This window comes from Hylobates moloch, unplaced genomic scaffold (assembly GCF_009828535.3).
Source record: "Hylobates moloch isolate HMO894 unplaced genomic scaffold, HMol_V3 SCAFFOLD_13, whole genome shotgun sequence".
Classification (NCBI taxonomy): domain Eukaryota; kingdom Metazoa; phylum Chordata; class Mammalia; order Primates; family Hylobatidae; genus Hylobates; species Hylobates moloch.
In genome coordinates, this window is record NW_026652288.1 from 39,103,993 (window position 1) to 39,119,454 (window position 15,462).

The following is a 15,462-nucleotide window of genomic DNA, read 5'->3' on the forward strand; positions in this document are numbered from 1 at the left end:
CACTCAGGCTGGAGTGCAGTGGCGCCATCTCAGCTCACTGCAACCTTCTGCCTCCCAGGTTCAAGTGATTCTTGTGCCTCAGCCTCCCGAGTAGCTGGGATTACAGGCACGCCCCACCACACTGGCTACTTTTTGTATTTTTTGCAGAGATGGGGTTTCACCATGTTGGCCAGGCTGGTCTCGAACTCCTGACCTCAAGTGATCTGCCCACCTTGGCTTCCCAAAGCGCTGGGATTACAGGTGTGAGCCACTGCGCCCAGCCTGATTATTTGATATCTATCTCCCCCACTAGATGGTGAGGGCCATGAAGCCAGAATGGTAACGATAGGCTTTTACTTGTAACAGCTCAAGCCTATCAAACACTGATGATGTTTTACAGCATTATCTCATTGATTCCTGACAACAGCTCCATGAGTCCATATTATTATTATACTCATTCTCTAGATGGGGACGCCACGTCAGTCCTGTTGGTGGCACCAGGCACTCAGTAAATGGTCTGGGGGGCGCCCAGATGTCTGGGTTACGTTTCCAATTCTCCATCCCCATCATCATCTGGGGACAGGAGCCCAGGTCCATGGAACACACTTCTGCCATACTCCACAGTGACGACCCCAATTCCAAGGGCTCCTCTGGGTTCTAACCTCTCCCCAATCCATGAAGACATTAATTTAACACAGTTTTATTGTGCAGCTATTGTGTGCCAGGTGTGGCCTAAACAGAGAGAAAGCAACAAACAACACGTGTAGTCACACCTTCACAGGCCTCAACAAAGCCCCATCTCTCTTGAACCTGCTCCCGCCAGCCTTTAGTGCCTCCCGTCGCTGGACGTAGCAATCACCTCGGGCCCTCATCAACCTCCTGCCTCACCGCAGGGGTGCATACTCTCCAGGTCTCCTCCCTCCTCACTGGCGCTCCATCCCCAGCCTCCTTCACTGATTCCTCGCCATCTCTCCGCACAGCTTCACTCTTCCCCATCCACATGGCTCTCCCCGTGATTTCAACACCTCTGTGCTGGGGATCCCTAATTTTCCTTCTCCCACCTGGACCTCTCTCAACTTCAGGTATGCGTATCCAACTGTCTCCTTGCCATCTCACGCAGCTGTCTGACGGGCACCCAGCACCGAACAGACTCACAGCCACGTCTCTGATTCTTCACAAGGCCTTCTGCCACTCCCTGCAAACCCAGACCCTGGGGTCCCTCAATGCAATATCTTCACCCCTCATCTGGTGTCCAGGCCCAAACCTCAGGGTCATCCTAGCCCCCTCTCTTTCTCTCACCCCCACATCCAGGCCATCACTACTCACTGTCAGCTCCACCTTCAAGATATAAATGGGCTCACCCCTCCCTCACACCCCCACAGGCAGGACCAAGGACCACATCAGGAGCTTCTGCTCCAATTTCCTGGCTCCCGCTCCTGCTGCCACACACAGCCAGAGGGACTCTATTAATCTATGGGTCAGATCATGTCCTTCCTCTGCTCAGAACCCTCCCCCTATCCATTTAAGGAAAAGGCCCAGTCCCTAGCAGGCCTCCTGTGGAACTCTCCGACCTCAGCTCCCCCGTGCCCTCTTTTTATCGTAGCCACTGAAGCAGGTGTGTCACGGTATCTCACTGTGATTATCATTTGCTTTTCCATGATGATGATTAGGGATGGTGAGGTATGCATTTTAACTAGTAATAGTAGCAACAGTAAATGGTTAACACTGACACAGCATTTACTATGTGCCAGGTGCTATGCTAAGTGCTTTCTTTATATATACGGTGGCATGATCCCTTCCTAAACCTCTTGGGCCTGATGTGTTTTGGAATTCTGAATAATTGAGATTTCAGAAAGGCAACCCTAGAAGGTTCTGAGCGAACAGTGGTAGTCTATCACATCAATATTTCTGCAGTGATAACAAGACATCAGCTTGGATCACATTCCACCTAGGACCATGGATCTGTTTTTTTTTCTTTCTCTCTCTTTTTCTCTATTTCTTGCTTTCGTTCTCTTTATATCTATCTATTTATTTTGAGATGAAGTCTCGCTCTGTCGCCCAGGCTGGAGTGCAGTGGCGTGATCTCAGCTCACTGCAACCTTCGCCTCCCGGGTTCAAGCGATTCTCCTGCCTCAGCCTCCCCAGTAGCTGGGATTACAGGTATGCTCCACTATGCCTGGCTAATTTTTGTATTTTTAGTAGAGATGGGGTTTCGCCATATTGGCCAGGCTGGTCTCGAACTCCTGACCTCAAGTGATCCACCCGCCTCAGCCTCCCAAACTGCTGGGATTTCAGGTGTGAGCCACCGTGCCTGGCCCATGGATCTGTTTTAAATCCTTGAATGCCCACAACCACATTATGATGTAGGCAGCATTATCTCTTCCATTTTACAGATGGAGAAACTGAGGCACAGGACGGTAAGTGCTTTGGCCCTGATCATAGAGGTAGAAGGGGATGGCTGGGATTCCAACACATTCCAAAGGCCATCTTTACCACTGGCTTTCAGGGTAGCTGACAGGAAATAAATCAACGTCGAATGAATGAATGAATGAGGTCAAGCTGGGGATGTGAGAGAACTAGTTACAGCTCACGCAGGAAGGTCAAACACTACTGAGCTAGCTATTTGTGAGTGGTTAACTTCATTTATTTTGGATACAAGATGTAATCAAAGATAAAGCAAGATATGCCCAAAATATTATCCTTAGAAAATGTAGCTATATTTCAGGGTCTTTCACTTTATTTTATTTTGGAACAAGTGCTCTTTGGGAAAGACATATTAGCTTTTAAAAACTTAAATGATGCTAGTTTGGACAATAATAAAAAGAGAGGCATATATTATAGAAGACTTGGTAAGTATTCCCAAGGGCTTGACCCCACAATTCCAAGTGTGATAAGTCACTGTAAACATGCTCTTTAAGCAATCTTAAAATTTATATGTAGCCACAAAAAAACCCCAACTAGCCAAAGCAACACTAAGAAATAAAAAGTTGGAGGCATCACACTTCCTGATTTAAAATTATATTACAAAGCTATAGTAATCTAAACAGTATGGTGCTGGCATAAAAACAGAATAGAATAGAGAGCCCAGAAATAAATCCAAACATAAGTGGGCAATAAGAATGAAACAGAGCCTTTCAAAGAATGAAATCTTATACCATACACAAAAATAAACTCAAAGTGGATAAAAGACCTAAATGTAAGATTTGAAACCATAAAACTCCCAGAAAAGAACATGGTAGAAAGCTCCTCAACATTGGCTTTGGCAATGATTTTTTGGACATCACACCAAAAGCTCAGGCTACAAAAGCAAAAATAAATAAACAGGACTACATCAAACTAAAAGCTTCTGCACAGCAAAGTAAACGATCAACAAAACGAAAAGTCAACCTACGGACTGGGAAACAATATTTGCAAACCACGTATCTGACAAAGGATTAATATTTAAAATTTATGAAGAACTCTTACAACTCAATATCAGAAAAAAATAACCAAGTAAGAAATTAGCAAAGGGCCGGGTGTGGTGGCTTACACCTGTAATCCCAGCACTTTGGGAGGCTGAGACAGGAGGATCACTTGAGACTAGAGTTTGAGACCAGCCTGGGCAACATAGTGAGACCTGTCTCTATAAAAAACTTAAAACTTAGCTGGGTGTGGTGGCTTGTGGCTGTAGTCCCAGCTACTTGTGAGGCTGAGGCAGGTGGATTACTTGAGGTTAGGAGTTCGAGACCAGCCTGCCCAACATAGCAAAACCCCGTCTCTACTAAAAACAAAACAAAACAAAAATACAAAAATTAGCTGGGGCCTGGTGCAGTGGCTCATGCCTGTAATCCCAGCACTTTGGGAGGCTGAGGCGGGCGGATCGCAAGGTCAGGAGTTTGAGATCAGCCTGGCTGACATGGTGAAACCAGGTCTCTACTAAAAATACAAAAATTAGCTGGGCATGGTAGCACGCGCCTGTAATCCCAGCTACTCTGGAGGCTGAGGCAGGAGAATCGCTTGAACCTGGGAGGCGGAGGTTGCAGTGAGGTCAGATCACAACATAGCACTCCAGCCTGGGTGATCACGACATAGACTCCATCTCAAAAAAAAAAAAAAAAAAATTAGCTGGGCGTGTTGGCGGGTGCCTGTAATCCCAGCTACTGAGAAGGCTGAGGCAGGAGAATTGCTTGAACTTTGGAGATGGAGGTTGCAGTGAGCCAAAATCGAGCCACTGCACTCTAGCCTGGGGACAGAGTGAGACTCCATCTCAAAAAAAAAGTAATAATAATAAAATAAAGATTCCTTTAAAAAGCAAGATAGGGGCTGGGCGCAGTGGCTCATGCCTGTAATCCTAGCACTTTGGGAAGCAGAAGTGGGTGGATCATGAGGTCAGGAGATCGAGACCATCCTGGCTAACACGGTGAAACCCCGTCTCTACTAAAAAAATACAAAAAAATTAGCTGGGCGTGGTGGCGGGCGTCTATAGTCCCAGCTACTCGGGAGGCTGAGACAGGAGAATGGCGTGAACCCAGGAGGTTGAGCAGTCTGGGCAACTGAGCGAGACTCTGTCTCCAAAAAAAAAAAAAGCAAGATAGGGACAAATGGTTTTAAGCCACGTTTAACCAATTTAAACAAAATACTTCAGGTGAAAGTCTTAAATGGGGCATTTCAACTAGAATTTTGAAATTTTTTTTTTTTTCTTGAGACAGAGTCTCGCTCTGTCGCCCAGGCTGGAGTGCAGTGGCGCAATTTCGGCTCACTGCAAGCTCCACCTCCCGGGTTCACGCCATTCTCCTGCCTCAGCCTCTCTGAGTAGCTGGGACTACAGGCGCCCGCCACCACGCCCGGCTAATTTTTGTATTTTTAGTAGAGACGGGGTTTCACCATGGTCTCGATCTCCTGACCTCGTGATCCGCCCGCCTCGGCCTCCCAAAGTGCTGGGATTACAAGCGTGAGCCACCGCGCCCGGCGAATTTTGAAATTTTTTTTTAAAAAGGATGCGTAATATAGCACTGAAAACTGTCTTAAAGCAAAGTGCCACTGTGGGGGAAGAAAGAACATGGAGAAATTTTCCTAAGTTGTCGTTTATTATTCGCACTGGAATGATGAGTCTGATTGACTCACAAACAGGCGATTATATAACCACTTTTATATTTTCACGTTTACTCAGCCACTTACCCACGTTCAGTAACTGTCCTTAAACATCTGAGTTGGTTTTTAAAAAAAACCTAACAGTGAGTGGCTGTAGAGATCACCAATTCCTAAAAGGGGCATTAAAAAAAAAACCTGTCTAATGGTAGAGGAATGGCTTCCTGAGTGTTGGGATACAGTTTCCAGTGACAACATACACAAATTCAAGGGATGCCACATCACAAATGCTTCAGATGGACGTGGAGACAGTGTACTCTGGAAATATGTGTAGATGACTCAGAAAGTGACTCTTGTAATAAGGATGTCTGTGAAAAGTGTGACTAACATTGTTTTATGACATATGAGAAGATATACGGAACATTTTGAGTCCAATTTTCTCTTTTTTCCTTGAGACAGGGTCTCCCTCTGCTGCCCAGGCTGCAGTGCAGTGTTACAATTATGACTCATTGCAGCCTCTACCTCCTAGGTTCAAGTGATCCTCCCACCTCAGCCTCCCAAGTAGCTGCGACCACAGGCACATACTACCACACTTGGCTATTTTTTTTCTTTGTAGAGATGCGGTCTTGCTATGTTGCCCTGGCTGGTCTCTAACTCCTGGCCTCAAGCCATCCTCCTATGCTTCCCAAAGGGACAGGATTACAGGCATGAGCCACTGTACCCTGCTGAATTCAACATTTTTGATATCTGGATTCCAAACATGCCACAAAATTAATCAATCAGAAAATACAGAAAGACAGCTGATTATGTTGTCCAAATCCCTAATGTTTCAGGTGGGCCTCCAAACTTTTTTTTTTTTTTTTTGAGACAGAGTCTTGCTCTGTCGCCCAGACTGGAGCAGAGTGGCCCAATCTCGGCTCACTGCAACCTCCACCTCCCGGGTTCAAGCAATTCTCCTGCCTCAGCCTCCTGAGTAGCTGGGATTACAGGCACGTGCCACCATGCCAGGCTAATTTTTTATATTTTTAGTAGAGATGGGGTTTCACCATATTGGCCAGGCTGGTCTCGAACTCCTGGCATCAGGTGATTCACCTGCCTCAGCCTCCCAAAGTGCTGGGATTACAGGCGTGAGACACCACACCCGCCCCCCCGCACCCGGCAAACATTTTTTCATCTCTTTGGAAAGCTATCGAACCACTTTGTTTTGGGGCACATATGGTATTTTTTAGGTACAAGCGTTGAAAAAAATCTGGAAGACACACACCAGCTTGTAAAAGTTATTATCTTGGGGCATTATGGGTCCTTTGATTTCTTTTTTTAAACAACAAACAAGTATTACTTTGATAATCAGAAATGCAGGCTGGGCGAGGTGGCTCATGCCTGTAATCCTAGCACTTAGGGAGGCCAAGGCAGGTGGATTGTCTGAGCTCCGGAGTTCGAGACAACGCTGGGCAACATGGTGAAACCTTGTCTCTACTAAAATACAAAAAATTAGCCAGGCGTGGTGGTGCACACCTGTGGTCCAGCTACTCAGGAGGCTGAGGTATGAGAATTGCTTGAACCTGGGAGGCGGAGGTTGTGGTGAGCCAAGACTGTGCCACTGCACTCCAGCCTGGGTGACAAAGTGAGACTGTGTCTCCAAAAAATGAAAATAAAAATAAAAAAATTAAAGAAATGCAAACAAATAATACAGCTTTATAATGTCGTTCAGTAACTCTAACTGAATTGGTCCAGGGTGAGACCCAGGCCTTGGGATTTCTTAAAGTTGTCAACGTAATTCTAATGTACAGCAAAGATGGGAATCATTATTAAACATTTTCCAAATGATACTGTAGAAGATGTTCCTAGGTGTCTTTCAAAAAGAAAAGCGTTCCATAGTCAAAGAAGCAGGTTTCTTTCCTGTAGGATTTCTCAGACTGTAACATGCACATGACTTTTTTTTTTTTTTTTTGAGACGGAGTCTCGCTGTTGCCCAGGCTACAGTGCAGTGACGTGATCTTGGCTCACTACAACCTCTGCCTCCTGAGTTCAAGCAATTCTCCCTGCCTCAGCCTCCCGAGTAGCTGGGATTACAGGCGCCCACCACCACGCCTGGCTAATTTTTGTATTTTTAGTAGAGATGGGGTTTCACTATGTTGGCCAGGCTGGTCTCAAACTCCTGACAGGTGATCTGCTCACCTAGGCCTCCCAAAGTGCTAGGATTACAGGAATGAGCCACCGCGTCTGGCCCGTACGTGACTTTTACATGAGGAAGATACAGTACACAGTGGACATCTGTGTGTGTGTCTGCTCAGAACTCCTTTCCAGCAGCCATGCCATTAGCGAGCCCTGTCCACTCTACCTCCAAACTGTACCCAGAACCTGCCCCCTCCTCTCCCTCCATGCTCCTTAACCCTGGCCCCATCCTCTGGCATCTCCAGCCTAGACCAGAACAACAGCCTCCTCCTTACCCTCACACTGGCTTCTATAATTCACTGTCACCAAGGCACGCTAGTGGCAGATTCTTGGGACATGCAGAGTTTGAAAAATCTCCTGCTACCTGCCCTGACACTGCCCAGGGCATCCCTACCTGCCATCCTCTGACCGTGGAAGGGGCCTGCTTTAAGATGAAGGCACCAGGACAGACAGTCCTCCAGGCTATTGTTGAGCTGCTGTGTCACCAGCTCACAGGGTCCAAAGAACCCTCAGACTTGGAGGTGGGGGGCCTGACTGCTTAAGTCTGCATGAATGGGGGTTGCCGTTACCTGGAGCCAAAAGCCTCCAATCCATACGCTCTTTATTGTTTTACTCTATTTACTGGTCAGCAGTTTTTTTCACCAGGTAAAAATTATCCTATGTATCTACCTGGTTCATTGTCTGTGTCCCCCTCCTTGAATGCCAGCTCTGAGAACAGGAATATTTGTCGTCTTGTTCACTGCTGGAACACCCCCTGCCAAAGAGTGGGAACTCAGCATTTGTTAAGAGAATGACTGAGCTCATTTGATTCTTTCAACAGCTCCAAAAGGCAGGTGTTCCAAGTCCCAGCCTCCTCCTCACCGCCAGCCAGACCCAGCACCATCTGCCCCCACCTACCTCTCCCAGCTCTTGACCCTGCAGTTACACAGGTCTTCTTCCAGTTCCTTCGCAGAGTCAAGCTCCTTCCCACGTCCAGAGCTCTGCCAATGCGGTTCCCTCTACCAGGGCCTCTCTCCTCTTTCCTCGCCCCCACTGGGGGAAGGTCTACTTATCCTTCAGGCCTTCTCCCAAATGTCAGTCCTTATGATAGACGTTCCCTGACCTCTCCAGACATGTCTGGGCTCTCAGATATGCTGTCACGGCCCTCTGGGCTCCTCTGCCAGAGCACTTAGTGCAGACATAATCACACAGCTGTTGCTGTAATTACTTCAATTCTGTTTCCACCACTAAACTATGAGCTCCAGGAAGGCGGGCGGAGACCTCTGCATTTCTAGAGCCCTGAGAAGGCCTGGCACACAGTACGTGCTGCATAAATACCCCACCTGTCCACTGTGGCTGTGATAGTTACTGCTCACTGAGTATTGTATTTCTAGCCCCTTGCAGTTAGGCAGGACCGTGTGACAGTTCTGGGTGCAGGTGGAAGTGAACACGTGGCTTCTGGGCCTCGGCATCTAAGTGCTGCTGTGCACCTCTCCGTCCCCTTCTCCTGCTGTGGTGTCTCTGCAGCTTGTGAGGCTTCAAGACGGGGACAGGCCGGGGTGGGGGGAGCTTCTGTCAGCCTGGGTCCCTGAGGTACAAGGTTAAGCCCTCCCACCTGACCCACCCATGTCACGAGTAAGAAATGGACATCTGTTGTGTCCAACCTCTAGGATTTCAGGGTTAATTTGTTACTGCAGAAGAAACTCGCCCATCAGAGGCATTCCTGTGAATGAATGAAGGCAGCTAGAAAGCAGAGGCACTGTGATCACTGACCAGAAGGTGTGGAGCAGGCAAACGGCCACCAGCCACCCCGCACGGAACTCAGTGAAAGAACAGAAGCGGGGAATGGGCCAAGCACTCCACAGGGAGCTGCCACTCTGGGCTCTTGATGGGGCAGATGAAACGACCCAGAGCCTCCACTGCCTTCAGACAGGGCTTGCCTGGGCAGCCCTCAGCACACACGCTCCTTAGGGATCACAGCCAAGTGTCTGTCCCTGGGGACGGGGAAGGAGGCAGTGCTGAAGCCAGCAACACCCTGGAAAACCCTCTTAGCCAGAGGAAGCTGAACCAGCAAGGCTGCATGAAAGGTCTGGGCTAATTCGGGCTGACAACCGTCCCTCCGAATCACCCACTGGGGCTGTGTGCCCTCCCGGCTCCATCCTAGAAAATAAATCACACTGTCAGGTCTAATTGGGGCTTGGCTGATGGGCTGAGCAGAGCATCCATGCGTTCTGGCCACAGAGGTCAAGGGCAGCCTACACTCTTGAGGCCAGTGCTGAAAAGTCTGAGGAATGAACAAAAAGGGGACCAGGAGGCCAGGAGCCATGGGTTTCCAAAACACACCAAAGAAACTCCCAACTTGGCCCATGAAATTCCTGGCCCAGGCTTTCGTTGTATGAGCCCTGCTCCCAGAACACAGTCCTGCTACACCTAGGCCTGTGCCAGTTCAGGACTGGGTGCAGGGCGACCCCTCACATATCTGGTGAATGAATAATCACAACAGCAGCAGCTCACGCTTATTATCTTATAGGCTGTTACTAAGCCACCTAACCTCCAACATGCAGTAAGGGCTAATGAATGCAAGCTGCCACCATCCTCCTCCTCCTCATTATCATCATCACCACCTCCACCACCGCCACCACCATCATCTCATCATCATCATCTCATTATCATCTATTATGTGACTTCTTGTGCCATGTACTGTCCTAGGTACTTGAAATGCATAATCCCATCTTAATCCTTACAACCACCTTGTCAGAAAATGGAAGCTCCCAGAGTTAAGCTGCCCATTTAGGGCTAGTCAGGGGCTCAGCTATGACTAGACCCCAGGTCAGCTGGACTCCGGAAACCTGTGCTCTTGGCCACTGTGTCAACCCATTTTTGCTTTCATCTCCCTGGAAAAGCCTGTCCCCAAACTCCAAGTCACCGTTAGGTGCCTCCTCGGGGTTCCCACAGCCCCGTGGCTTCCCCTATTAGAACTCTTCTCACTCTGGGTTGTTTACCTGCAGAACTTCCCAACATACTACATATCGGGGTAAGCCTCGTGCCCAGCAGAGGAGCAGGAACATGGGAGGTGCCCAGTCAATGATGGTTGGTTGGAAGGATGGATGGAGACCCAAGTCTGAATCTTTCATTTTACTGAGGAGGGGAACAGAAGTTCAGAAAGGAGAGCTGTCGTGAGAGTTTCACTGAAGAAAGGCAGGTGGAGAAGATGGTAGAAACTGCTCCTTGATGAATCTCTATTCCGCCTCCAAAGCCCAAAAGCTGCTTCTAGGAGCCCTCTTTGACCCCCTAGGCTGGGTTGGGCACCTCCGCTGGGTTCCCACTCCCCTGGGCTTCCCCGATCACAGACCTGACCACTCTGGGTCTGAGGGTCTGCTTCTCTCACCAGACAGGGAGCCCCATGAGGGCAGAGCCACCCAGCCGTGAGGCTGGCCCAGCCACCACTGCATCCCCACTACTCTACAGGGATGGGCAGGGGAGGCGCATATCAAATGTGCGCGCAATCAACCAACAGACCTCCAGAGAAAGAAAAGGCTAGAAGCCTCATCCTGGGAAGAATAACTAAAAGCACAGGTATAGTTTGGAAAAAGGGAGGCCAAGAGGGGTTCCCTCGGCCACTTGTAAGTCCCTGCAGGACTGCCAGGAATAAGACGTGCAGCTGGTGCTCTCCCAAGGACTGGACCTGAACCAGTGGGAGGTAGTTAGTTACACAGGGGCGGATGTGATTCACAAGACAGTTTTTTAATGATCACAACTTCCCCAAAGCAAAACACGCTGCTGGGCTCCACCCTTGCTGGAAGAATTTAAACCCAGGCCAGACAGTGAGCAGCCTGGTCCTCTGCACCCCACCCCCACCCCGCACCCCTGGACCTCTTATGAGGCAACAAAGTGTAGTGGCTAAGAACAGGGGTCCTGGACCTAGGCTGCATGCCCCCCTGCCCCAGCTCCTCTACCTGGCAGGCAGCTTCACCGCTCGTGCCTCAGTTTCCTCATCATTACCATGGGGATATCACAGCAGTGACGTCTTAGGGTAGTTACAAGAACTGAATGAGATCATGCACGTGAGGCACTTACAGCAGGGCTTGGCACAGAGTCAGCACCCATTAATGTTCATTATTACTGCTTTTCCTTCCCCATGGAGCCAGGCAGTGCTGGCTGGCCACCCCAACAGCTACTCTCAATTCATTTTTTCTCTGGCTTCCTCCTCAGGAAAGGCTGAAAAGTTAAATAACATTTGCCACCTTCCTTGGAGCTAGAGGAGGCTATGTGACATGGCAGCAGCAACGATGCGTCCATGAGGGGAAAGATCAAGAGAATCAAAGTGGCTCTGCCCTGACACTGCCCAGCCACCGAACTAACACTGGCAGCCAAGCACCTCCAGGTGTGCTGTTGTGAGCGAGAAATCAGCCCTCATTCAATCAAGCTGTGGTGAGCGGGGGTTTCTGTTCCTGAAACTTGAAGACATTCCTGGCCGCTGCACATACCATGATGCAAATGGCTCACGGCGCACACCCATGGTAACTGCCAATTTCAGCTCAGGCCCGCTGCTGAGAACCCCTGACCCAGAGGAAAAACAGTGGGTGGCTGAGCCATACAGTGCTTACCAAGCCCAGTCGCTGTGTTCCACCCTTCCGTTTCAGCTGTATCTACTCCCCATCTGTACAATTATTTACATACACATACACATACACACACACACACACACACACACACACATATCTCGCTCTATTGCCCGGGGCTGGAGTACAGTAGCGTGGCCTCGACCTCCTGGGCGCAAGTGATCCTCCTGCCATAGCCGTCCGAGTTCCTGGAACTACAGGTGCATGCCATCAAGCCTGGCTATTTAAAACATTTTTTGTAGAGATGGAGTCTCACTCTGCTGCCCAGGCTGGTCTTCAACTCTTGGCCTCAAATGATTCTCCTGCCTTGACCTCCCAAAGAGCTGGGATTATAGGGTGAGCCACTGCACCCAGCCCTCAAGTGATGTTCAAGCTTTATATATTTAAAAAGAATCTATATCACCACTAAAAATGAAAAATTGTTATCTTTTGCTACAAAGAAAAACAAACTTAAAAAATAAACACAATGAAAACAAAATATAGTCACAGTCATTCATTATCTGATGTTGCATAATTTGGGTTCAATGGACTGGCAAAAAATTTTTCACTTTCCTTTTCTATTGGGAACATCAGATCTGGCAATACTCGGGGATAAGACTGGCTCCAGCTGAGCAGGGCTGCCCCTTGGAGAGGGAACACATTTCCTAGTCACAGAAACTGTGTTCAGAAGGGAGATGATTTGACTGCGATCTCCCAGATGGCTGTGGATGAATTAGGCTGGGGACCGCCTCACTCCCTCCTCTATTCAGGGCCTCCTCAGAGAGGCCTTCCTTGGCCACCTTGTCCGAAAATTGCCCTGTGAGGCCAGTCCCCTTCCCTGCTTTGTTCATCACTATATACTCTATATACATCCTATGTACACTATATACATCCAACTTACCCTATATTCTTTTTTTTTTTTTTTTTTTTTGAGACCAAGTCTCGCCCTGTCGCCCAGGCTGGAGTGCAGTGACGCAACCTCAGCTCACTGCCACCTCTGCCTCTGAGTTCAAGCGATCCTCCCACCTCAGCCTCCCGAGTAGCTGGGATTACAGGTGTGTGCCACCACAGCTGGCTAATTTTTTTGTATTTTTAGAAGAGACGGGGTTTCACCATGTTGGCCAGGCTGGTCTCGAACTCCTGACCTCAAGTGACCCGCACACCTTGGCCTTCCAAAAGGTGTTGGGATTACAGGTGTGAGCCACCGTGCCCAGCCCTATATTCACTTTTTATCTGTTTACTGTTTTATTCTCCAGTAGGATGTCCGTTCCCTTAAGGTAAGGAGTTTGTTTTGTTCATTCCTGAATCCCTAGTGCCTAGAAGCAGATAGTAGGTGCTCAAATGCATTATTTGCTGAGTGAAGGAAAATAAATGAATGAACAAACGAAACCTGTTCTTGTTCTTTCCGAGTTCCCTAAGGCCCTGGTTACCACGTAGGAAAAATGCCGTTCTTCCTGCTGTGTGAGAGGCAATGCTAGGAATTTACTTGGAACTTGGGAGCTTTTATCACATTAAAAAGGAATGTGCTAGATTAAAACAAGTATCTATGAGCCCATAGGATATAAATTAGTAACTAAATAAAGAAATAAGTAAGGGGGAAGGGACAGGTCTTCCTTACAGAAGAATTCCAATTAATAAATGTAGATGGAATGAGAGGCACACAAAAACTGCCATCAGGGAAACAGCACAGCAGTAACTGCTGTAGACAAGACCTGGCCACCAATGGATTGTAAAATTAGTGAGCGGAAGTTTGAGGAAAAGCGGGATGTGGGATATTAGCATAGCCTCAAAGTTTCTCCCCAAAGGTAGCATTTTTGTTTTGTTTTAAAGAGACAGGGTCTTACTCTGTCACCCACACTGGAGTGCAGTGGCACGATCTCAGCTCACTGCAATCTCCACCTCCTGGGCTCAAGTGATCCTCCTGCCTCAACCTCCTGAGTAGCTGGGACTACAGGTGTGCACCACCACACCTGGCTAATTTGTTTTTTTTTAGAGCTAGGGTCTCACTTCATTGCACAAGCTGGTTTCAAACTCCTGGCCTGGAGTGCCCCAAGATAGCTATTAATTACAAAGGGAAAAGTGTAACTTTACTGTGGAGAAATCTGGCACACAGCAACTGAACCAAGTGATCTACGTGAACATTACCGGAAATATGACTCATTGATATCACAGACCCTCACAATGACGCACTGAGGAGGGCATGGTGCCTATGTGGCATTGTTCCAAATAATGAATAACCTCAATCAGGTCATGAGAAAATATGAGAAAAACCCAAGTTGAAACACACAACAAAATAGCAGAGCAGTCCTCTTCCAAAGCGTCCGGGTCATGAAAGGCTAGGCAAGATGGAGGAATTGTTCTAGATCGGAGGAGGTTAAGGAGACATGAAAACCAAATGCAATGTGGGATCAAGAATAGACTCTTGGAAGAAAAAAGGACATCAGTGGAAAAACTGGTGAAATGTGATTAATGTCTGTCATTGAGTTAATCGTACTGGGCTGTGTGAACTTCCTGGTTTTGATCACTGTGTTATGGTTGTATAAGATGGTAACATGGGGGAAGCTGGATGTAGGGTAGACATGTGAACTTTGTAACCATTTTCACAACTTTTTTATAACTCCAAAATCACTTCAAAATAAAAGTAATCAAGAATTGTGCTAGGAAGCATCCTTTGACAGAAATCTGGCCCCTAGCAACTGTCCCACACACAAGCTTCAGGTACCCAGGCAAGACTGCCAAGATAAGGGAATGAGATGAGAACCACTAAACATCCAGGAGAGAGAAACTCCATCCACAGCCACTCAGTTCCCGCAGCTCGGCCGACACGGCTACCTGCGTCCAGGGTCTGAATGCCACAATCCTCCCCCTTCCACCTTCCACACTGTTATGGTCTCTTGGTTCTTCTAGGATCAGATAATGGCCCCTCCCAACAAAGCTGGGAATCGTCCAGGAAGGCTTCACTGCAAACTGAAATGACATGCAGCTGGGGGCCCATGCCACTGCTTAGAACCCACCCACAGAAACAAGAGAGAATGTTCACTAGCAAACCAACCCAAACCCAACCCAGAAACCTAAACATAACATATTCAAAACCTATATAGCACAGGTAAGTATTTGCCATATATATATAATATATATATATAAATATGTGTAAACAACCATTACCCATGCCATACATGTGTATGTATGTATGTATGTATGTATGTATGTATGTATTTATTTATTTATTTAAATTTTTAGTTTTTTTTGAGACAGGGCCTCACAGCAGCCTTGACCTCCACCAGTTCAGGCGACCCTCCACTTTAGCCCCGGTGTAGCCGGAACTACAAGTGTGCACCACCACGCCCAGCTAATTTTTGTATTTTTTGTAGAGACAGGGTCTTACTTTGTTGCCCAGGCTGGTCTCAAGCGCCTGGGCTCAATCGATCCTCGAGCCTCAGCCTCTCAAAGTGCTGGGATTACAGGTGTGAGCCACCACACCTGGCTCATATTTTTAACCAACAGAGAAACTAGTACATTCACATAGTAGGGCGGTGGGGCTGCTCTGAATCTTGATCGTGGTGGCAGTTTCACAACTGTCTACATCTGTCTGCATTCAAAGAACTGTATATCAGCCAGGTGCGGTGGTTCATGCCTGTAATCCCAGCATTTTGGGAGGCTG

General features: G+C 48.0%; 1 protein-coding gene across 3 annotated transcripts in view; it reads right to left on the reverse strand.

The window, feature by feature from the left end:
* SIPA1L3 (signal induced proliferation associated 1 like 3) overlaps window positions 1–15,462 on the reverse strand; it is a 290,592-nt gene that overhangs the window by 161,378 nt on the left and 113,752 nt on the right. The window lies entirely within an intron of this gene.